Below are 26,276 nucleotides of genomic sequence, written 5' to 3' on the forward strand. Positions count from 1 at the left end.
TGCCTACATTTATCTATATATTTCACAGAGACTATAGAAGCCTTCAGAAGATAACCCAACTTTGCACCACCATACCCATAAGCCTACCTGAAATTGCTCTCTTCTTTTCCACTTTCTCTCCCATTACAATAGATGAGGTATCGTGGGAGGAGGTCATCAAGCGGATGTGAACAACTGGTTGACCTATCAGCTGGACCAGCAATCGGAGGCTCCTTACCCCCTCCTCTGCCCTTGGGATGTGTGTTCTGCCCACCGTTCCCACACTAGGAGTCATTTCAAGGACACAGCCTTGAGAGAGTAATATGTTGCTGAGACCATCTGGACAGCATACACGACTGAACCCTGTTAAGGCTTCTATATAAACTTTTAAGATTCTGGTGGGCAGTTGCAGGTATCTACTTGTCTTGGGGCCTCCCAAGACAAGCCTCATATGTAAGATTCCTTGCTTATTAAAACTGCCACCTACCAATCTGGAGTAGTCTGCCTCTTTCTTCAGGCTCTCCCTGCCCTCTGCATATGGGGGCCAGTTTTGAGTTTCATCTGGGGATCTCCTGAGGTTGTGAACCAACAGGTATCTCCATTCTCCAAGAAAAGAAATATTTCGATTTCAAAGAAAACTCCCGAATACTAACCTAGCTTCTCCTTCTCTTCGTAGGCAATCCTCTTTAAGGAGTTTTTTATTCTTAATAGTCTTCAGTGCTCTCCTTTCCTTTCTCTCCTATCTTCTCTAATCTGAAAATCTGTCCCATCACACAGTTGACAACCTCCCTGTGCTCTAGAACTTCAGGGACCAGGTATAAGGCAACTGAGAAAAGTATCAACTTCCGTTTTGTTCTCATACAGCTGCCATAACCATCCACGGGAAACCTTACAAGTTGAAGAGCACAGCACGAATGCCGAGTGTACACACATCTTGTACAATGACAGCTGCTTCTCTCCCCACACCTCCCCTCTCCATGCCTCCAACTTCTCCTCATTCCCCAACTCCTGCAAAATTTCCTTTGTGCTGATACAAGAACTTTCTTACTTGACTGTTGTCTTCATTGTGTTGTGGTTCTTCTCATCCACATATCCTTACCGTGATGGAAGAATACGTCTTCACACTTGGCAGAGTTCCAACATCAGACTTTGTGGGCCAAGCTATAATTTTGACTAGGTCTTTAACTATCCAAAAATGGGAATATTACCTGAAAAACATGTTAACTTGTGAATTTTACCTAGTCATAGATTAAATACAATTCGTTTAAGTCACACGTTTACAACGCTTACACATTGCACCACAGAGATCACCTCTCACTAGGGTCACCACCAACAAGCGTGTTCTAAATCCAGAAGGAACTTTTATTATTATTACTTGACTTGACTTTACAGAGGTATTTGACACAGTTCATTACGCGTTCTTATATACTCGTCATTTTACAAGCAAACAAAACACCTCAATTCTGTGACCATGTGACCACACCCTCCCCTGACATTCTCCTCTGTCCTAAGCCACTCTTTTCAGGCTCCTTTCTCAGCTCTTCCTCCTCAATTTGACTATTAATATTTGATTTGTACACGGCTCTAAAGTAAACCTCGTTTTCTTCTCACTCTGTGTTCTGTGCCCAGATTGTCTCACTCCGTCCACAGGCTTTAATTTTTATCTATGCATTGATTATTCCCAAATGTTTTATCTATAGCCCAAATTATTTTTCTGAGCTCAGATCCACACACAGACATCTAAAATTCACGATATGCAAAATCAAACTCATCATTCCCCCCTTCCCCCTCCAAAAACAGACTTCTCCATTATTCTTTATTTCAGTTATAGCACTAGCCTTTACCTAACTGTTAAGCCAGAAATCTGAGGTACTGTTTTATGAATACATGTGTGTATCTGAGAACATAAAATAGATTTCTTAACTTGAGTTGCATTCAGAAAAATGTTTGAAGGCCAAATTTAACATATAAAGTGCTTAGGAAAGTGTCTGACACACAGTAACTATTGTAAAATGTTAGTAATTATTTTAACTATTGTCATTAACCCCTCATTCTTCTTCACTGTCTCTTCACAGCCAATGCATCACCAAATCTTCTTGTTTTATTTCATAAACATACCTTTATCTCATCTACTTTCCTCCAAGCCTTCTGCACTGGCCTACTCTAAACTGCTATGTCTCTCACCCAGCCCACTATAACAGCCCCCTAACTGCTCTTCTGATGACCACTCTTGCCCCTCCTCAGATTCTTCCCCATCCGGCCTCCAGGTTGACCTGTTCGTGAAACCAATGTGATCCAGTCCACACCTCTCCCTCCTCCATTAGCATCTTTCAAAAAATTCATTATTAATATGGTCTATATAGCTTTGGTTTATATGCATATCGATTCACTCATCACTCTCCCACTCTGCCAATATATTCCAGCTATACCGTCCCTTCTCTCGGTTTCCTGATCTCACCAAATTCCTTTCCAATTCTGGGCTTCTGCACCTCTGTTTTCTCTGCCTAGAATACAACCATACACTGCCACCCATCCCCTACTTTTTGCCTAACTACGTTCTACTTATTTTCTTAGTCTAAGTTTATAGTTTAAAGTTTACATTCTCCAGGAAGCTTTACCTGATATCTTTCAATTAGTAAATTCCAAACCATACATCATGGCCCACAGTGTGTTATGGAATCAACTCAGTGTATCTACAACCAGTATTTTTCAAAAAGTGTTACGCTATGGTGTGAATTGGGAGGGGTGGGATGGATAGGATGGATACATAACGCATTACATGCAGTTAAGGTAAAGTACTATTTTAGAAATTTGTGTGTGTGTGTTGGTGATGAAAGAGAGTATATTTTTCTCACTGATTCACATTCAAAAATAAGTTTAAAAGCACAAGTTTGAAAACCACTCTTCTAAGTGATGTTCATCATTTATTTCTTTTTATAACACCAGCGTTTGCCTTTTAGTAAAATGAACACACTCAGGCTGTTATCTGTACATATCTGCAGCAGAAGTGTTTGTCTTACATAAAATTTAGGAAGTAAAGTATGCTAAGACTTAACCTCCATTAAATAATGTGTCAAAACATAACCTCCATTAAATAATAGATTATTTTCTAAAGTTGGGCCCTCATCACTGAGGGTTTCTTTTTTCAGCACCTATCATAAAGCCATAAAATGAGGAACATAAGGATGGATCTTTTGCTACAGGTGCTGCTACCCCTGCTAATTTCAGGTTCAGCAACCACATAAACCCGGGCCGGCAGGCAGACATGCCAGAGTTCCAATGCCTTCTCTGTTGGCTGCCAGTTTAAAACTTTTTGCAAGTTACATAACTCTTTGAAGTTTTTTGTTTCCTCATCTATTTTTTGGAGATGACACTCTGCCTTATTGAGTTATAAATGTTAAATGGGACAACATGCGCTTAGAATAGTGTCTTTCAAGTGTCAGGCCTTTAATAAATGTTGGTTCCATTCCTCTTCTCTATTTCTTTTCCTTCTCCAATCCCTAGATGTTGTTCCTTTTCTAAGTACAGTCAGCATCCTGAGACGACTGGCTTGGTCTCCTGACAATGGCTTTTCTAACATATAATATGTGATCCTATTTCACACTTATTTGCTAATGTAATTGTAATGTAATCAAATTAATTTCAATTACAATATAAGCCAAACTAATGACATCATGAAGTTTTTAATTTTTTTCATCTTATTCATATTCTCTTCTATTCTCCTATTTATAGCTGAGCAGGCCACCCGTTTGGACAATCTCTCTCAGTGATTCTACGATTCACATTCAAATATTCCAAGTCAGGTGTGGAAATGTGGAATCTCTTCTGTATAAATCGGACTGTTTGCTATACAATGTAGGTGTGCTGTCACTTTCTAGCAGATTATGCCCATGGGTTGAGGGAAAATAAAGTGTGTCTCAAAAGGAAGATCTTATTATGGCTCCACCAAAATGTGCTGTATGAAATAACTGAAATGGACATCATGATTTGATTGACCTAACAAAAGTTACTATTTTACTCATCCTCAGTTCAGGACTAAAGAATCTATCATCATTTCTTAGAGTGTCCATGAAATTCTATACAGATAACCTATTAAAGAAATAAGATGAGGAAAAAAAGATAGATATTTAACAACTCAATGGAAGTTGTAAGACAAGAAGCATTTCAAATACTAATAAAAGTCTCATTAAAATAACGATAACTGTAGTTAGTAATTTAAGGAAAGTGGGATTGAAAAAGCTTGATTCTCTTCTGTACACCTGGTTGCATTGATTTCACATGTCCCTCAACGTGGAAGACATACAGAAGAAATGAACAAAAGTGAATTAACCACAACTAATTCCCAAAATATCCCCAGAAATTCATATTAAAGCCTCAAGCATCAATACTAATTCTTTAAAGTTTGTTTCTTGCCTTTTAAATAAAACTCTTTTCATCCAGACATGCCTCTGTGTCTGGATGTCAAAAAGAAAAAGAAAATTGAACATAATAGTTTTAAGAGACATAACTTTGAAAGCAGCATCATCTTTTGAGCAATCTACTCCTCAATTTGTAACAACTCGGATTTTCTAAATGTGCTTATTTCATAAGATGTTGAAACATTTCTAAAGCCTGGTAACAATATTTATTCAAGTCTACATAGTCTTTATTTTAGAAAGTGTTAGGCAGTTTGCTCTTGAACAAGGTCACGCATTTTAAAAGCTGCTGTATAGAGAATAGGTAATAAGCATAACCACAATTTCTCTTTATGTTAGACATATTCATAAATAAAATAATGCTTCATAATTTAAAATATCTCCATTTTATTATTATTATTTGTTATATGTTATCACCAACAAATTCATGTGGGGTCCGGAATCCTCACTTTTTATAAGAAAAATATAAAGAGATATTCCTTGAGTGATTTTCCTAAGAGAGAAAACAAATCCTGGTCTCAATTTTTTAAGTCTGTAGTAACTAAGTAGGTGTCTGCTCTGTGAACTGAATACAGAATTCAGGTTTCTATAAACAAAAAGTTCTGTTAGAATTAGAAAAAAAAATTATGGTATTATTTCTAAGTTGACTTGCTAAATCGTTGTCATTATACACCTCCATCTGACTCATCTATTTTACGTACTTTATTTCAGTTTTCTCCTAAGTTCTGTTATCTAACTCCAGAAATCAGAAAGAGGCACCAGAATCATAATTCTAGATAGAAATTTGACAAAATTCTCTTTTGTAAAAATATTGAATTTGAATATATATATATATTCTATGTCTTTTATCTAATCCCAGGAACTGGAAAATCTCTTAATTTGTGAAAGACTGCATCCAGTTACACAAAACGAAAACATCGGTTTTGCTAAGTTTTGAATTAAATTTTCCCAGTGAAAAACTAAACTAATCAAGAGTGAATTTTTTAAATGATTTTTGCCACAATTCCTCATTTGGGGAATAAAAATCAGGTCTCTGAAATTTATACTTTAAAAACTATAATATGTCTGGGGCCAGCCCGGTGGCGCAAGCAGTTAAGTGCATGCACTCCGCTGTGGCGACCCGGGGTTCGCTGGTTTGGATCACGGCCACTCACCAACGCACAGCTTGGCAGGCCATGCTGTGGTGGCGTCCCATATAAAGTGGAGGAAGATGGGCATAGATGTTAGCCCAGGGCCAGTCTTCCTCAGCAGGAAAAAAAAGGGGAGGATTGGCAGATGTTAGCATAGGGCTGATCTGCCTCACACACACACACAAAAATATATATATATAATGTTTGAAAATTAATGATCAAACAATGTTTTTGTTTCCCAGATGGCTAACAGATAATTTTGGTTATTTTCTCTTGGGTCTGAACTGAACCATCTTTAACCACTATCAAAATTCTCACCTACTCCTTATACATCAATTATTAATATGGAAAGTAAAAAGGGGGAGAGAAAAACTAACATCATTGAAGTTTATAACTAGGAAGTTGTCATTATGCTGAACATTTTATATTTCTTATTATATTTATTATATATTACAGAAAATAAAAATTAATCAAGTAATATGTAATAATAGTAGTTTTAAGTCATTTGCAAAGAATTAGAGTTTCACCTTAGATTTCTAAAACATGATCTCTCTCTCAACATCACTTCCATCACCAGTGAAATATTTTGATGTTGTACTAGAATCATGTAACATAAGTCATTTTCACTTCTTGTCCTCAGTAGCATTGAAACATGTATATTTTAAATTAATTATATTTCAATTAATTTTGACTTGCAGCTTCTTTTCTATCATAATGAATTCAGAAAGTTAATTAACTTGATGACAAGATATAAAAACAGCATTAGGCAAAAGGCCCTTATCTAAAACCATAAAAGAAATAAAATGTCATCCGGCATTTCAATTCATTGTACCTTATCACTTAACTATCAAATGATATAGTTCTGACATTTAGAAGAAAGATGATGTGCATAATAAATGTCAGGGCTTTTTTCCCCTCCAAATACAACTTTATTTTCAAAAAGCATAACAACAAAATGCAGGTGTCATGTAATTTGTTCTTCTTTTCACATGGTAAGCTTTGCCTAGAAACAAGCATCAGCCAAACCTGATATCTGTTGCCTAGCAACCATCTGACAATTGTATGACTTAGATGACCTGGATATATTTCTGACTGTTAACGCTTACACAACTGAGTTACTTAAACACTTAAAAACTCTTAGGGTTCCCTGGTCAAGAATATTGAAATGAAATTTAATTTTAACCTGCAATTATTTAATTAGGTTAATTTTTCTTATTGAAGGAATTAAAGAATTAGAATAAACACAGTAAAGAGTTCTAAAAACAGCAATAAATTATTTAAAAAAACATTGAATAATGGCTTGAATTTTCTCATCTAGTAGGCTTAAGAATAAAAAGTACACTGAGTATCTCTTGTAATTAAAGCCTCGGTTTCTACCTTTATCATCTAATTTATATGCATCTATGTTTTCCCAAAATTTCAATGTCACAAAAAATTCTGAAAAATAAGATCATTGACATTAGTTCAGCTTTGTCAATAACAAACTTCTCCAGTGCTTAAAGCAAAAATTATAAAGCTAAACAAAGAGAAGTTAATCTGCCTGGCATTCAGGCAAACATATTAATCTCTAATATAAATATGAAGCAATAAAATTAAGGATTGCATCTGTTAAAAATAGTTAGACTTCCAAAAAATACATTTACTGCATATATTGTGTGAGCACTAGCAAATGAGGGATAAAGAGACAAAGAAGAAAAAGACTCAAAGTTTTTGCAAAACAGTGACATTTAAATAAGTACAATTTTCCCACTTCTTGAGGCTAAAAAGTACTCAAATGCTTTGCTGAACTCTCTGACAACACTGTGTCTTTAAAATGTTAATTTCCACTTGTAGGAACCAAGTGTTTAAAGTTCTTCCAACAAATTGAAGTAATTATAAACAAAATAATTTTTATCACATTAGTCAAACTACTATTAAATTTTATATGGATTGCAGTAGGCAAAAAAAAGTGTGTGTCTGTCTATATACAGTAATTAAGAACAAAACTAACTGGGTACTTGTATATTTAAATTTTAAAATTATTAATGCATAGGATATCTTCCTATTATAATTGAATAAATTCACTATAAAAATCAATTTATTAAACCCTGAAATAAAAAGCAGACTCATTTGTAAATGGGCCAAATGTTTGCAATATTGGAAGATGGCCCCTACTCATTGCAGAGAAACACTGATTCTCCAGGGATAATTTATAATACAGCTGATTGGAAATGCTTCTATGAATATATGAAGTATCACTTTAAAAACAAGAAATCAATTTGTATCATTCAGGCAATTTATAAAGTCGTAAATGTAATTCAATTGATGGTTTTTAACTCAATGATATATTTAACTCAATGAAATAGCTTAAATCGTAGAACTTGGAAGGTAATGGGAGAAAAATTAAGATAACCATATGTCCCAAGAGTTTTGCATCAAATGGAAAAAGAAAGGATGGTAATTAAAAGAAAAATCAGAATCAAATCAGGATATTTGTTGTTATTTTTATAGAGAGAAAAAAGAATATTCTCAAAGATAGAGATGAAGAATAAGGGCAATAATAACAATGAAGAAAAAGGCACCATTTATAGAATGAGAGGATGATTTTTGTGGAAGTAAATCTGAGAAAAATAAGGAAAGGAAAGGTTCCCTAGAGACGGAAGAACATCACCTGGTGTTGGGATTAAGGAGTGAAAGTTAGGGACTCCATTTATATACCGAGGTGAACATTGGGAAGGGAGGAGTATAGAGATGTAAGGTAAGTTTCATCTTTGCATTTCTCTTTACCCGGACATAGCGAGCTGGGTCTTTTCTGACCTTCTTAAAGATGAAGGAAAGACAAACAACCCTCCCATTACAAATGCTCCAGTGCCGTCTGACCAGTCTGTCCAGGAAAGACCTCTTCTGCAGCAGTCATGGCCGTGTTCCAGCTCTGCCCTGGGTATGAAAGCCCACCTGTGGGAGGGCAAGGAGGCCAATGCAACTGGGAAGGAGCCAAGAGCAGTTGGAGTGTCTTCACACAATCTGGTGGAAATGCCATTAAATTGTCCCTGCCTTGTTGCCGCAAACATCATACACTCTGTGCTTGTGCAAATCCAAAGGACACAGAACAGGAGGACGCTGATCCTGTAGGACAAGAAGGGAAAAGAAATTAACTTTAATGGATACAGACTTTATTCCAGCTGTTTGAAAATTGAACAGTTATGACCATTGAATTTTGGTATCAGATAAACCCAGATGCCAGTGTAGGCTTTCCAACCTGTGTGAACTTGGGCAAGTTATGGAATCTTTATGAGACAAGATATTCATTGCCAATTAAAAAGACCAATACCTTATTAAAATAAAATGAAATGATGTATGTAAAGCACTTAGGATACTGCCTGGCACATATTAAGTGCTTGAAAATAAAGGGGAAAAAATGTGTAATTGGGGGCTACAGGATGGAACAGATATTTTGCACTTATAAACACGTTCACAGATATTCCCATGATATGTAAATAAGAAATACAAGACTTTCATTTCACATCCACTCTGTACTCAATTTGAGTATATTAACTCATTTATAGTCTCAAAACTCTTTGTGAAGTAAACACAATTACTGTCACTTACTAAATGAGAAGCCTGTGATTAAAATATTTTTTGTAACTTATCAAAGTTGGCTCATCTAGCAATTTTTAGAATCTGTTTTGTGCCAAGTACTTCTCTAGATGTTCAGTATACAGAAGTCAATAACTAAGGCAAAATGAAGGCTGCCAGCACTAGTCTTCTAACCTGGGTCTTGTTATTCCAAATCCTCTGTTCCTTTCGTACACTTCTTTCTAATTTGAAACAGCTAAATTGAATGCCCTTTTCCCTGGTGGTGAGCAACCAAGAGAATTCTAAGGTAGCCACAGTTTTAATCAGCATGAAATATCTAAACCACAGATCGAGTGGGTTTAGTGTATAAATCCCAGAGGAAAGTTAATGAAACCAGAATGTTGAATATTGTTACACATATATAGTCAGCCATAATTGGCCAACAGTAAATGTTGGTTTTATATAAGCAATCAAGCTAAAATAAGTATATAGTTTTAATGTTAGTAAGGATTCAGCTTAAAGGTTAATAGAATAGCTCGTGCATTCAACGAATATTTATTGAACAATTCCTAAGTACCAAAGTGTAATTCCTAACTCCTAAATTAGGAATTACAGAGGTAAAGATGAGCAAGACTTAGAGTCCTGTATGGGATGTAAGTAAGCAGGGAATGACCATGTAGTGTGGTATGGGCTATGATGGAGGAAAGCAGGGTGTTATGGAAGCAGATAAGAGAGTAAGAATGCAATCTCATCAGGACTCGGGGGCCACGGAAATTTTTCTTGAGAAAAGAGTATCCAGAATGAGACTAGAAGGGTGTGACAGTTAATTTTATTTGTCGACTTGACTGTGCCACAGCGTGCCCAGATTTTTGGTTAGACATTATTCTGGGTGTGTCTATGAGGGTATTTGTGGATGAGATTAATGTTTGAATTGGTCGACTGAATAAAGCAGCTTGCTCTTCCCAGTGTGAGTGGGCCTCATCCAGTCCATTGAAGGCCTGAATAGAACAAAAGGGCAGAGTACAGGAGAATTCACTCTGTCTGTCTGTCTTTGGTCTAGGACATTGGACTTCTGCCTTTGGACCCTGACTCCAGCTAGAACTTACACCATCAGCTCTCCTGGGTCTCCAGCTTACTGACTACAGATCTTGGAACTTCTCAGCATCCAAAATCATGTGAGCAAATTCCTTATAACAAATCGTGTGTGTGTGTGTGTGTGTGTGTGTATCCTATTCATTCTGTTTCTCTGGAGAACCCTAACTAAGATAAAAAGTGAATCATAAAGATGGAGTAGAGAGAGAAGTGTCTCAGGGAAAGAAAACGGCAGGGCAGAATCGCTGAAGCAGGATAGTGAATGAGCTACTCCAGGAACCCGAAGAGGTTCAGTGGAGCTGTAGCAGGGAATGCTGGGAGGAAGAACACAGAGATGAGGCTGGAGAAGACAGCTGGAACAGGATCATAAAGGAAACTGTAACCCATGTTAAGGAGTTTTAACCTTAATTTTAGGGCAGGGAAATCCATCCACGTGTTTTAGGCATGGGAGTGAGGTGATATAAATAATTCTGTGACTGCATTTTTATCTACACAAGAAACAGGCTAACCAAATAGCATGCTGTTGCAGTAAAATGGGTAAATGATGCTGATGGCCCAAAAAGTGGTAGGACTGTGGGGATGGAGAGAAGGAAATAGATTAAGGAGGCAGAATTCAGAAAATGCAGTGATTGACTGGACATGGAGGTTGTTTATGGAGAAGGAGGCATTTGGATGACACTGTTTTCTCAAAAAATAAGCAACTATATGAGTGGTGGTAACTTTCTTTAAGATTTGTGAAGGAAACAGTGAGTTCAGCTCTTCATAACTGTAGTTTAAATGCCTGTAGCAATAAACAGCAGGCAGTTGAGAATGCAGGCATGGAGTTCAGGAGAAAGTCTTGGGTTAACTGCATAGACCCAGAAGTCTTTGGGACATTGCAATTGAAGCCCTTGGGGGAATGAGATCCTCCCAGAGAAAGCACCCCCATAGCATTCTTGTGTTGTAAATTGACTGAATATTAAAAATATGTAGAAGAGTCAATAACTTCATATAAGTGCTTTCCATTATTAATACAGCATTGCTAGTAAGGAGAGGATTTTATAGTAGACTGGAATCAAATGCTAAAAGTCATTGTATGACAACAGTTCATATAGAAAGAAACAATTAGAGAAGGGAAGAGCCAGCATTGATAAGAAGATATAAGAAATTATTATAACTAGTGTTACTTAGAGCAGGAGAATGTTGATATCAAATAAGATATATTTTCAAAGAAAGCGCCAACCTGTTAACCTCATATAATTTAATGAACACACAAGTGGCCATGGTTTGTTTCATTTTCTTCATAATGCGTTTGAACAATGTATCTAGCCACCTGTATCGAAACATGACTACAAATTTTATCTCAAGGTGAAATCTGAAATTCCCATTTCAAAAAACTTCATATCATTCATGAAACAAAATTGCATCTTGATGGTAATCACACAGCAGATTTCATGCATCATGTTACATTCAATTATTGTTAAATGGGTCAAACACCAGTATGCACTATTAATACAATGAATCACTCAAAGGCCAAGTAGTGAATCTAAAAATATCAATATCATAACAATTCATTTCTGAATGCACTTTGCTCTTCAAAAATTTTCTTTCTTAAATACTATCCAAATAAGACAAATATAGTTTCTTTTTTTTTTTTTCCTTTCCAACTTTTCCTTAGTATTTAATGATGTAGTTTTTCTTCCACTTTACCCTTTTTTCACTTTTCACCTTTAGGAACTCATCCTCCTGAGAAGGACATCAAAAAAAGCCAGTTCCTAGATAAGAGCATTCTCAGCATACATTTAGAGGAGAACAATATATATATGAGCAATTGGAAGCATAAAGAACTTTATTGGAGGGGCCGGCCCGGTGGTGCAAGAGGTTAAGTGCGCGTGCTCTGCTGCGGTGGCCCGGGGTTCGCCAGTTCGGATCCCGGGTGTGCACCCACGCACTGCTTGGCAAGCCATGCTGTGGCGGCGTCCCATATAAAGTGGAGGAAGATGTGCACGGATGTTAACCCAGGGCCAGTCTTCCTCGGCGAAAAAAGAGGAGGATTGGCAGATGTTAGCTCAGGGCTGATCTCCTCACACACACAAAAAAAGAACTTTATTGGAAATGGAGGCAGGAAATGTTGGGGTGGAAATATAAGGGTAATAATTTTAATGATGACTAATATTTGTTGAGTGATGTTATATGACAGACACTCTGCCAAATACTTTAAAATGCTACAAATGCTAATTAAAACCAAAAATGTAAATAATAAAGCACGTGGTACAAAAGAAATGGTGGCCAGAAATAAAGAGAAAGGATATAATGTTTGTTGAACACCAACACTGTGCCAGAATCTTTGCCCATATTACTAAATTTACTCTTCTCAGCAACCTTATTGGATGAAACTGAGATTCAAGATGGATCTGTTTGGCCACCGAATCCTCATGCTTTCCTCTGACTACGCTGCCTCTACCTGTGTCCTGTAGCCTCATGGAGGAGGGAGAGACCCCGGTCCTAGGGTCGCTCAAATTCATGCTGCTGGGGAAATTATCAAGAGAAAAAAAAAGGCTATGGAATTAAAAAGGAAGTTTGACTTTAAAAAATACAACAAACATGTCAGAACTGATGGTGTTTCTAAATAAAGGAAAACAAAAGAGGGCCTTGTCAACGGTACAGTCATTGGACACGCAAACTAAGAGCCAATGAGGCGTTTTCAGTAGTGAGAAATGAGGGGCTGCTGTTTTGAACAGAAAAGTAAATCTATTTACATAACTTGGGACATGGAAGTTCATCTTTTTTGACAAACAAGGGTCTTCAGAAGGAAAGCACCTAGAAGACACATTCTTAGTTAGCTACTTTCTAAAAGAGTAAAATTGTTAATGTTATGAAATACTGGACCTTTCAACACAATCTTTTTAAATGATATATTTTTTAAATGATCTGGGGGTAGTTTGAAATATGATATGTAACCATGGTTATTTTTAGTTGCATTTAAAGAGTAAATTATTGGAGAACTTGTCCTAAAATAAGAAAAAAATATCAGAGAAAGGCCAGATTTTACCTTGCATACATGCAGAAATAAACCACATAGCTATAATTCCAGGATTCCAGGGAAACAGGCCAAATCAGAGGGTCACAAACAGCCAATTTCTATTCCACAGATCAAGAAAAACTCAATCCTGAGATCTACTAAGTTGTGGAAGAATCTTTTAAGAGAAGACATGATTCTAACTCTATTTATTGTCACTGGATTTTTTAAAGATGCCCCATGGAATAAAAGTAGAGGCCAAGAACTCTCCTACAATAGATGTATACAGAAAAATGGCATTGAACATCGGGGCTAGGAAAAGAGATAATCAGTATTTCCTGTTAACGTCAGATATACAAGTCTGGAATTTTTGTCCGGGTATATTATTGAAAGGATATCTGGGAAAATACAGGCACTTTAATGAGTCATTATTCTTTCATTTGGGGGGGAAATAAAATTGTAACCCTAAACAGCATGTCTCGCATTCTAGTTAAAACAAGGTTGCCACTGGGATTTCATTTTAAATGACTATAAATTGACAAGTCAGAGGAGGAGATGAGAAACTGCTTGACTCTGATAGTGCAATGAGCTGGAGCACAATGTGACAGAAGCCCCGAAAGACAGGAGCGTTTGGAGTTGGTTCTCTCCGTTGACTTGTTAGCAAACATAAAAATCACGTCTGCACCACCGTCTGCTACCCCAGATACATCTGGTTGAAGAGAAGGAGGTCATTAATGGAGATACCATTAAATTGCAACATACTCTTTCATTATTCTATTAATTTCCCTTAAATTTGCAGGAATGTAATTCAGCTATCTTTAAACTTACAATCTTAATAAATATTAAAGACTTTTCAAAATGCAAACATAAAACTTGCCGTTTTTGTCAAAGTTGCCCTAGTTTGTTTTTCTTTAAATAAACACAAAGGAGAAAGTTACTTAAAACAGAGAAGAGAATTTAAAGAGCCATACCTCTCTACATCTGCAAATATCTAGACCTGCATATATTTTATATAATGAATTGATATTCACCCTAGCTTTTCCTTGTTTGAATATATTCCATGTTCCTTCCCCAGCAGTTAATTCAAATGTCTAGAGTTTTACCGTTTTTGTAGAAAAGATCTCTTGACATTGTGCCTCTGACAGAATAACATGCAGAGCACACGCCCACGCACTCACACACAATGGATGTCAAAGAACAGGACGTGACAAAACCAAAGCTTAATATCCTTTCGATCATTTCAAAATTTCAAACTCCATGGAATTTGCTGTGCTTCTGAGAGTTTAACCTTGTGAACTACAGCATGTTCTTTTTCTAATTATGTAAATTTTCAAATATATACAAATGTGAGAAAATAGTATAATGAATACACATTTTATCTACTATTTATCTTAACAAGTATTAACATTTACCAATCTCAGCATCTTTTAAAGTTGTATGCCCTTATAAAAGAAAATAAACTCTGAACCACAAAGCAATAAAACTACTACTATATTTTACATTATTCATTATAATTTGGGTTTAACTGGATCCCATAAACCCAAGAGTTTAATATACTTCCCTTTCATTAAACTATTGGGTTTATAAGATCCAGTTTAAATCTAAATTTTATATGTATATAAAATTTATATATATATATATCTCCTCTACCCTCTTTCTTAAGAAAGAAACACCTAGTGGATGCTAACTTCAACTGGAAAACATAGTATCAGAATTCTAGTTCTGGGTCTGTCGCAACAGATAAGATAAACATGTGCAGTCAGTTAGGTATTACATTTTCTGGTATCAGTTTCCTCCTTTTCAGACATAAGAGGTTAAAATCACTTCTAGCTCTAAGATCTTGTGATTTCAAGAGAGTACACTTCAGTTGCATGCATACTGAAATTATCATTATCATTTCAGGTCTTGCTCTAATTTACATGGCTTTACTACAAAATGTTGATTTTTCTTTTGTTAAAAGATGCCGATTTAAATCATTCAAGTGTGCAGGATGTATGTTCGACTAAAGGCAAACTTAAGTGATAAGCAGGAAATATGTTGTATACCCCATTAGAAATTAAATATTTTTTATTATTCTTATTTTTTCAGTATGTTATAAGGAGAATTTCACAAATGTCATAATTTTTGCAAATTCTTCCATCAGTAGTATGAGACTGCAAAAGAATATGTAAAAGAGTAAGATTGAAATTCATGACATGAAACAAACATGGAGTAAATGTTCACAAATCTAAGGACAGTAAAGAGCATTCTCCCCAGATTAAAAGGAAAGACTTTAACTCTGAAGACCCCATTGCAGCTCAGAACTGGATAGGAGTTTGTAGTAGTTTTCTATATTGCGGTAACCACAAATTTAGTGGCTTAAAACAACATGTATTTATTATCTTATAGTTCTCTAAGTCAAAAGACTGACATGGATCTCACAGTGCTAAAATCAAGGTGTCCACAGGCCTGCCTTCCTTTCTGTAGGCTCTAGGGGAGAATCCATTTCCTGCTCATTTTGGTGTTGGCAGAATTCAGTTCCATGCGGTTGTAGGACTGAAGACTTCAAGTCCTTCTGGCTGTCGACATCTGGGGCCATCATTAGCCCCTGGAGGCCTCTCTCCAGTATTTGCATAGAAGCCACTACATCTCAGAACCAGCAATGGGGTGTCAAGTCCTTCTCACACAGCCATCTCTTTCTTAATCAACCACAGAAGGTTCTCTGATTTTTAAGAACTCATATGCTAAGATTGGGCACACCTGGATAATCTCGCTATCTCAAGGTCCATAACCTTGATCTGCAATGTAGAATAATACATTCAGAGTTTACGGGGATTACGGCATGGACATGTCTGAGGAGCCATTATTCCACATACCACAGAATTACATCTTCAAAAACAACAGTAATTGGCCTGCTCTGCAAATTCCAAACTCAGGAAGAGCACCCTGCATTGCACACAAAACTTAAAATAGCCTCCCATAATGCTGAGCCTCCAAAGATTATAAAGAACAAATTAGGAAAAATTCTCTTTTCATGGAGAGATTTCCATTCATTCATTTGTCTGTTTATTTGTTCATTTATTCATCCATCTAGTAAATGTTTATTATGTGCCAGGCACTATACCAGGTGGTAAGGAAATACCTATAAATGAAACAGACATCATTCATCTGCCTTGGAACTTAAGTCTAGTGGTTGGTACACGCATGAGACAAATAACCATATAAATTCAAGTCCTGCGAGTAGGTGCTGTGAAGAAAACCACACTGTGGTTTCATTAGGGCCTGCTGCAGAGAGCTGACATAGCACGTGCTGGCGAGGAGAGCATCCCTGGGGAGGCAACCTTACGCTAAGAAATGAAAGATAAGTAGGAGTTTGCATGAAAGGTTGCTGGCCAGAAGAGTAGAGAAGCCGAGGATAAGAAGGCATGCAAGACAGAGAGAACAGCGTGTGAACAGGCTCTGAGGGGTGAAGAAGCATTGCCTATTTCAGGAATAAGTAAAGGACAAGAGAGAGAATACAAAGACCAGGCCTCCCTTAATATCTGCAGAGTCCAGGGAAGAGCACCAGTGCAGGCTCCTGACTATCACCTCCCTCCACCCCGGACCCATCATGCCCTTTGCAGGCTTCACACACATATATATGGACAGCCCAGGCTACATGTCCAAATTTTTTCCACTGTCCTCCAAACAGCTACCTCTTGACCGATTATTGGGCAGAGGGGTGCACACACTGGTGACTTGACCAGTCATTGAAAAAACATACTTGGGAAAGAAGCCCCTAAAGACCTTAGAAGTGAGCTGGGTCCATTAGCTCAGAGAATTCTGGGGTCCTGGGAGGAGTGCAGCGTTCGACGTGGGAGCGTCTCTTGACCCTGCAGATTCCTCGCCCCATGAGGAGGGGAAAGGCTGAAGCAAAGCCATCATATATAATGAACATCAAAACTCTTGCAAATGCCAAGGTTAAATTTGGAACGCTATTAGCATTTTTCTGTTTTCATAAAGGGTAACTTCAATAAGGAAAACTTTCACTGTCAATACTGAACGTGAAATGCTAATTTGCTAAATCGAAGTTTTACTTTATCAGTTAATGATAAGGATTTTTTCTTTTCTGGAGTAGATGCTTATTAAATGGCTATTGATTGATTTGTTGATTAATGAAAATAAAAGAGACATGTGAGGCTGCATGAAGATAGTAGACTAAGCACTATGCACTGCTAAGGGGTATGTATCATGACCCCGTAACCTCTGTATTGCCATAGTAGCTATTCGAGTCCCCAGCAGGTAATACACAAGTAATAAATGTATGTCAAATACAATTGACTTAAACTATCCAACCAAAGGCAATTTTTCCCATTTCAATGCACTGTATTCAGAGGAAATTGCCTAGATACTAAGTATAGAATCATATAATCTTAAGTTTAGAGTCATCTACTTTCAGCATAGGAATCTCTTCTGCAGCTTCCTCTGGTTCTAAGGTCTTGCCTGTATCATCCCTTCACTTTGTCCCCCAAAGCTTCATTGTCTCCAGCTGATTTTAGCCTCCAAATCCCATAACTTTTTCTGTTTAAATGAATTCACACTAATTTCATATTGATAATTCTAAAAATTATTTAACCTTATAGAAAACAGAAAGATATATGTGAACACTGTCAAATTAGAGATCCTGATTTAATTACTCACACAATTCTCTACTATCATTCACCTTGTGTGCTCTCTCCCATAGTTTGAATATATACCCCAGAGTCGTCTTCATACCATTGTCAGGACAGTTAAGAATTATAAAAATCTTAATGTATTAACGAGGATTCTACACTTCTTTAATCATGTTAAGTGTCGTTTTTCTTATTTCAATCATTTCTCATGGAAATCAATCTATGATACATATCTTTATACTTCAATTATAAAGAATAATATATGCTTTTTGAAAAAAATTGTAAAATGGATAATTGCAAATAGTGAATACTTCTCATAATCACATCATCAAAGGAAAAATAAAACAACCTTTGTTTAAACTTTTATTAAATATTCTTTCAGAACTTTTCTATGTGTTTAGAAATAAAGGGTTTTATTTTGTTTGAATCAAAATAAGATTACATTAAACATATTCTCGAGGAAGAAGTCAAGATGGCAGCGTAGGCGGACTCTGAACCCACCTCCTCCCCCTGACACGGCCAATTTACAACTACTGGTGGAAAAATTACCCCTGAGACGGAACTGCAAACTGGATAAGAGGAACTCCTGCAACAAATGACAATCCTAATTGAGGTGGAAGAGGCAGAAACTCCCTTCTGGAGAGAGAAAACGCCGCCTTCACAAGCCGCAGCACCTCACGGCTGCGGGGAGCAGCCCACAGGTACACAGGCTCCCTGGAGGCGTGGGGCCCCCAGCCGGGGAGCGCCCCTGCCATGGGCATTTTGTCGACCCAGCACAATCAAGACGAGTGGCAGAATATCTGACTTTGCCTGCTACTAAAACATTGCGGAGAACCCCCAGAAAAGCTGGTTCACAAAGATATTAAAACCGGCTCTTAAAGGGCCCACACACAAACTCACCCATTTCAAAGAGCAACCTAAAATCACTAGAAAGAAAGGTGCACAACCCTTTGGGGAAAAGAGACTCATATGATAGGTCCTGAGCGCATCTGGGTGAGAGGTGAGACCTCTCCAGGGACTGGGACATTGGTGGCAGTCATTATTGTGATCTGGTGGGGGCATGCTGACATAGACACCAGCATATGCCATTGGAGTTCTCCCTGGGGCCTGTTAGCCCAGGGTCTGCCCCACTCACTAGAGCACCGATTTAATCCAGCTCAACCAGGGCAGGCAGCCCACCCTAGAGACTGGCCCCACCCAACAACAAGCCCTCAGGGAACTTGTGGGCCTGCATAGATTAGTGACTGGATTCTTTGCAGCCTGGTGACTGGGTCCACCTCTGTAGGGCAGGGTGTGTGCAAGGAGGGGGTGGAGAGTGTGGGGCTCCTGTCTTGGAGAGACAAGGTCCACCTCAAGAGGTCAGGGTGCACGCACGGGGCAGGACTGTGTTGACTGTATGTGTGGGCCTGTGGGCGGCAGGGCTTGTCAGCTGCAGAAGACTTGTGCTTCTCAAAGACCCACGTAGGAGGTTGGCCCCACCTTCCAAAGCCTGAAACAATTGGGAGCTCCCATGCCTGAGGCCAGCCCCACCCAGCTGCAATCCTCAGAGAGCTGACAAGAGACCTGAAGGATAGAGGCTTATAGCAATTGTAAGCTGCTGAGCCTAACAACCTGCCATGCTGGGGGCCTACTCACTTAATAGAAATACAGCAACAGGATTGTGCTATTAGACCTTGCAGCCAACTCTGCTGGGACACCCCACACTCGATAAAGAGACTGAAGGGCCCACAACAACTACACGCAGCTGAGTATTACAACAGCTGGCCAGGGGCATAGCTCAGCCTCCCTGGGCACCTATGGGAAGAACAACCCTGCCACAACAGAAGGACACACGTAGCCCACACAGGGGTCACTCCTGGAACATTTGCAACTGGAGAGGAGAGGGAAGCACACTGCCACTCCTCCTAAGGCATCACTTATATAGGGTCACCTCTTCGAGAGCAGGAGATGTGGCCAACCTACCTAATACATAGACACAAGCACAGGAAAAGAGGCAAAATGAGGAGGGAAAGTAATACATTCCAAGCAAGGGAACAGGACAAAACCCCAGAAAAGGAACTAAGCACAACAGAAATGAGCAAGCTACCCGACAGAAAGTTCAAACAAAGAGTGTTAAGGATGCTCACTGATCTGGGGAGAAGAATAGATGAACTCAGTGAGAATGTCAACAAAGAAAGGGAAGATATAAAAAAGAACCAACCAGAAATGAAGAATACAATACTGGAAATGAAAAATTCACTAGAAGAACTCAAAAGCAGAGTAGAGGATACAGAAGAATGGATCTGCAAGCTGGATGAAAGACTAGAAGAAATCACCCAAACTGAGCAGATAAAAGAAAAAAGAATTAAAAAGACTGAAGACAGTCTGAGACCTCCGGGACAACATCAAGTGCACTAACATCCATGTTATAGGTGTCCCAGAAAGAGAAGAGCGAGACAAAGGGGCAGAAAATATGTTTGAAGAAATAATAACTCAAAACTTCCCTAACCTAAGGAAGGAAACAGCCATCCAGGTACCGGAAGCACAGAGAGCACCAAACAAGATAAACCCAAAGAGGCCCACACCAAGACACATCATAATTAAAATGTCCATAATTAAAGATAAAGAGAGAACCTTAAAAGCCACAAGAGAAAGACAAGTTACATACAAAGGAAACTCCATAAGGCTATCAGCTGACTTCTCAGCAGAAACCTTACAGGCTAGAAGAGAGTTGCATGATATATTTAAAGTGCTAAAAGGAAAAAACCTACAGCCAAGAATACTCTACCTAGCAAGATTATCAGTCAAAATGGAAAGAGAGATAAAAAATTTCCCAGACAAGCAAAAATTAAAGGAGTTTGTCACCGAGAAACCAGTACTACAAGAAATGCTAAGGGGACTTATTTAAGGAGAAAAGAGAAGACCACAAATAGAAAAAATTATCTATTTCCATGATGAGGGGGTAATGGATACAAATGCACAAAAATTAGGTTAGATATTATATCAAAAACATAAAATGTGGGAGGAGGGAAGTTAAAGAGTAGACCTTTCAGCAGAAGTCAAATTAAAGAGACTATCAAGTTAATATAGATTGCTATATACGTATGTTACTATATATGACCCCCATGGTAATCACAAACGAGAAGGCTATAATAAATACACAAAAAACTAAGAGGAAGGAACCCAAACATAATACTAAAGAAAGCCATCAAACCACAAGGGAAGAGAGCAAGAGAAGAAGAAAGAAAGGAACAGAGAGAACTACTAAAACACCAAGAAAAAAAGTTTAAAAATGGCAGTAAGTACATACTTATCAATAGCTACTTTAAATGTTAATGGACTAAATGTTCCAATAAAAAGGCATAGGGTGGCTGACTGGATAAAAAAAAAAGACCCATATATATGCTGCACACAAGAGACACACTTCAGACCTAAAGACACTCACAAACTGAAAGTGAAGGGATGGGAAAAGATACTCCATGCTAATGGCAATAAAAAGAAAGCTGGGATAGCAATATTCATATCAGACAAAATAGACTTTAAAACAAAAACTGTAAAAAGAGACAAAGAAGCGCACTACATAATGATCAAGGAAACAAACCAACAAGAGGACATAACACTTGTAAATATCTATGCACCCAACACAGGAGCACCTAAATATATAAAGCAATTATTAACAGACATAAAAAGAGAAATAGACAGTAACACAATAATAGTCGGGGACTTCAACACTCCACTTACACCAACGGATAGATCATCCAAACAGAAGATCAATAAGGAAACATTGGCCTTAAATGACACTAGAAGAGATGGACCTAGTAGATATATACAGAACATTCCATCCAAAAACTGAAGAATACACATTCTTTTCAAATGCACATGAAACATTCTCCAGGACTGATCACATATTAGGCCACAAAAATGTCTCCATAAATTTAAGAAGATTGAAATAACACCAAGCATCTTTTCTGACCGCAACGGTATGAAACTAGAATCAACTATAGGAAGAAAATCAGGAAAGCCACAAATATGTGGAGATTAAACAAAATGCTACTGAGAAATGATTGGGTCAATGAAGAAATCAATGGATAAATCAAAAAATACTTGGAGACAAACGAAAATGAAAATACGACATGCCAGAATTTATGGGATACAGCAAAAGCGGTTCTAAGAGGGAAGTTTATAGCAATACAGGCCTATCTCAACAAACAAGAAAAATCTCAAATAAACAATTTAACAATGCACCTAAAGGAACTGGAAAAAGAAGAACAAACAAAGCCAAAATCAGTAGAAGAAGGGAAATAATAAAAATCAGAGCAGAAATAAATGAAATAGAGACAAAAAAAAAATAGAAAAAATTAATAAGACCAAGAGCTGGTTCTTTGAAAAGATCAAAAAAATTGACAAACCTTTAGCTAGATTCAGCAAGAAAAAAAGAGAGAAGGCACAAATGAGTAAAATCAGACATGAAAGAAGATAAATTACAATGGACACCTCAGAAATACAAAAGAATATAACAGAATACTATGAAAAGCTATACGCCAACAGATTTGACAATGTGGAAGAAATGGATAAATTCTTAGAATCATACAATCTTCCAAAACTGGATCAAGAAGAAATAGAGAATTTGAATAGACCAATCACCAGTAAGGAGATCGAGAGTGTAATCAAAAACCTCCCCAAAAATAAAAGTCCAGGACCAGATGGCTTCCCAGTGAATTCTACCAAACATACAAAGAAGACTTAATACCTATCCTTCTCAAACTCTTCCAAAAAATTGAGGAGGCAGGGAAGATCCCTAACTCATTCTACGAAGCTGACATTACCCTGATACCAAAACCAGACAAGGACAACACAAAAAAAAAAAGAAAATTACAGGCCAATATCACTGATGAACATCGATGCAAAAATCCTCAACAAAATACTAGCAAATCACATACAACAATATTTTTAAAAGATTATACACCATGATCAGGTGGGATTTATTCCAGGGATGCGGGGAAGCTTCAACATTTGCAAATCAATCAACGTGATACACCACATTAATAAAATGAAGAATAAAAATCACATGATCATCTCAATAGATGCAGAGAAAGCATTTGACAAGATACAGCATCCATTTATGATAAAAACTCTGAATAAAATGGGTATAGAAGGAAAGTACTTCAACATAATAAAGGCCATATATGACAAACCCACAGCTAATATTATCCTCAATGGTGAAAAACTGAAAGCAATCCCTCTAAGCACAGGAATAACCAAAGAGGTGAAAGATCTGTACACTGAAATCTATAAAACATTGCTGAAAGAAATTGAAGAAGACACAAAGAAATGGAAAGATATTCCGTGCTCTTGGATTGGAAGAATTAACATAATTAAGATGTCCATACTTCCTAAAGCCATCTATAGATTCAATGCAATCCCTATCAAAGTTCCAACAACATTTTTCACAGAAATGGAACAAAGAATCCTAAAATTTATATGAACAACAAAAGACCCCGAATAGCTAAAAGAATCCTGAGAAAAAAGAACAAAGCTGGAGGTATCACACTCCCTGATTTCAAAACATACTACAAAGCTATAGTAACCAAAACAGCATGGTACTGGCACAAAAACAGACACACAGATCAATGGAATAGAATTGAAAGCCCAGAAATAAACCCACACATCTATGGACAGCTAATCTTCGACAAAGGAGCCAGGAACGTACAATGGAGAAAGGAAAGTCTCTTCAACAAATGGTGTTGGAAAAACTGGACAGCCACATGTAAAAATATGAAAATAGACCATTACCTTATACCATACACAAAAATTAACTCAAAATGGATTAAAGACTTGAATGTAAGACCTAAAACAATGAAACTTCTAGAAGAAAACATAGGCAATACGCTCTTCGACATTGGTCTTAGCAACATATTTTCAAGCACCATGTCTGACTGGGCAAGAGAAATGATAGAAAAAATAAACAAATGGGACTACATCAAACTAAAAAGCTTCTGCACAGCAAAGGAAACCATCAACAAAATGAAAAGACAACATAACAATTGGGAGAAGATATTTGCAAACCATTCATCTGATAAGGGATTAATCTCCAAAATATATAAAGAACTCATGCATCTCAACAACAACAAAACTAACAGCCCAATTAAAAAATGGGCAAAATACCTGAACAGACATTTCTCCAAGGAAGATATACAGATGGCCATCAGGCACATGAAAAGATGTTCAGCATCATTAATTATCAGGGAAATGCAAATCAAAACTACAATGAGATATCACCTCACGCCCGTCAGAATGGCTATAATTAACAAGAGAGGAAACAACAACAAGTGTTGGAGAGGATGTGGAGAGAAGGGAACTCTCATACACTGCTGGTGGGAGTGCAAACTGGTGCACCCACAATGGAAAACAGTACGGATATTCCTCAAAAAATTAAGGATAGAACTGCCATATGATCCAGCTATTCCACTGCTGAGTATTTATCCAAAGAACTTGAAAACACCAATGCGTAAAAATACATGCACCTCTCTGTTCATTGCAGCGTTATTCACAATAGCCGACATGTGGAAGCAACCTAAGCGCCCATCAAGGGAAGAATGGATAAAGAAGATGTGGTATATATACACACTGGAATACTACTCAGCCATAAGAAACGATGAAATCCAGCCATTTGTGACAACATGGATGGACATTGAGGGTATTATGCAAAGTGAAATAAGTCAGAGGGAGAAGGTCAAATACCGTATGATCTCACTCAGTAAGTAGTAGATAATAACAACAAACAAACACATAGAGACAGAGCTTGGATTGGTGGTTACCAGAGGGGAAGGAGGGAGGGAGGAGGATGAAAGGGATGATTAGGTACATGTGTGTGGTGATGGATTGTAATTAGTATTTGGGTGGTGAACATGGGAACATGATGTAATACATGCAGAAATAGAAGTACAATGATGTACACCTGAAATTTATACAATGTTATAAAGCAATGTTACCACAATAAGCCAAAAAAAATTTTTTTAAACAAAAATAAATTAAAAAAAAAACATATTCTCTAGTAAGTTGCTTTGTTTCCCTCATCACTTGTATTAACATATATAACACGCAATTTTGCAGGTGCCTGTGCATTTGTGCATGCATAGAGGTAATGTATTTCCGTGTCTATATACGTAATGTTATCAGACTCAATTTAATAGCTATGATTCACTATTACAAACAGTGCTGTTACAAATCATTTTGTACAGTATAGTAAATGGTTGAGAGCATGAACTCTAAGGTCAAACTGCTTGGATTTAAACCCTGGTCTGGTCAAGTACTGGCTGTGTGTCCTTGGGCGTATTACTCAACATCTCTCTTCTTCAATTTCCTCTTATGTAAAAGGTAGATTATTATAGTACTTATATCAAAGGGCTGAAGAGAGGGTTATTTATATAAAAAGTATATAAACGGTGCATGGCATATGGTAACAATTTGCTACAATAGAGAATGAAAAAACAGAGGATGTCAATGAAGCCAAAAGTTTGTTCTTTGAAAAGATTAACAAAAGGGACAAAACTTTAGGTAAACTGACCAAGAGAAAAAGATAGAAGGCTCAAATTACAAATCAGTAATGAAAGAGGGAGCGACCCTAACGACCTCACATGACTAAAAAAGAGTATAAATGAATACTATTAACAACTGTATGCCAACAAACTAGATACCTTGCACGAAACAGACAAATTGTGGGGCCAGCCCAGTGGCATAGTGATTAGGTTTGTGTGCTCCACTTTGGCAGCCAGGGTTTGTGGGTTTGAATCTCAGGAGCGGACCAACACACTGATCAACAAGCCATGCTGTGGTGGCATCTCACATACAAGGTAGAGGAAGATGGACACAGAGGTTAGCTCAGAGCCAATCTTCATCAGCAAAAAGAGGAAGACTGGCAACAGATGTTAACTCAGGGACCAATCTTCCTCACAAAAATTAAAATAAAAAAATAAAGAAAAGGAAAAATTGCTAGAAAAACATACTACCAAACCTGACTCAAGAAAAACTAGAAAATCAGAATATACTATAACAAGTAAAGAAATAAAATAATCAAAAACATCTGAAAAAGTAAAGCTCATGCCCCACTGGCTTTACTGGTGAATTCTGCCAAATATTCAAAGAAGAATTAACTGCAATTCTTCATAAACTTTTCTAAAAAAAATAGAATAGGAGGTAACAGTTCCCAATTCATTGTATGAAGCCAGTATTATTCTGATACCAAAAAACAGACAAAGATATTACAAGAAAAGAAAACTATACAACAATATTTCTCATGAATACACACACAAACATCTCCAAGTTACTAGCAAACTGAATCCAGTTTATGAAAACTGTATATGAAAAAGATTATACATCATTACTAAGTGAGATTTCTCCCAGAAATCCAAAATTTATTCAACATCTGAAAATCAGTTAGTGTCACACATCATATCAATGGAAAACATGACAAAACCACACGATCTCAATAGACAGA

The 26,276-nt window shown here is 37.3% G+C and overlaps 1 long non-coding RNA gene across 4 annotated transcripts in view; it reads right to left on the reverse strand.

Moving 5' to 3' along the window:
- The window catches only part of LOC131403830 (uncharacterized), a 48,220-nt gene extending 42,033 nt beyond the window's left edge, over positions 1 to 6,187 (reverse strand). Inside the window, exons 1-2 of one of the 4 annotated variants that reach the window (XR_009219554.1) lie at positions 6,052 to 6,187; positions 1,028 to 1,187 (exon numbers count right to left, since the gene is read on the reverse strand). This is a non-coding gene — a long non-coding RNA (uncharacterized LOC131403830). Of the gene's footprint in view, positions 1 to 1,027; positions 3,776 to 6,051 lie in introns of those variants that run through there. The other 3 variants (XR_009219555.1, XR_009219552.1, XR_009219553.1) reach the window with 3 other exon arrangements.
- Positions 6,188 to 26,276: the final 20,089 nt, after the last annotated feature.

This window comes from Diceros bicornis, unplaced genomic scaffold (assembly GCF_020826845.1).
Source record: "Diceros bicornis minor isolate mBicDic1 unplaced genomic scaffold, mDicBic1.mat.cur scaffold_92_ctg1, whole genome shotgun sequence".
Classification (NCBI taxonomy): Eukaryota; Metazoa; Chordata; class Mammalia; order Perissodactyla; family Rhinocerotidae; genus Diceros; species Diceros bicornis.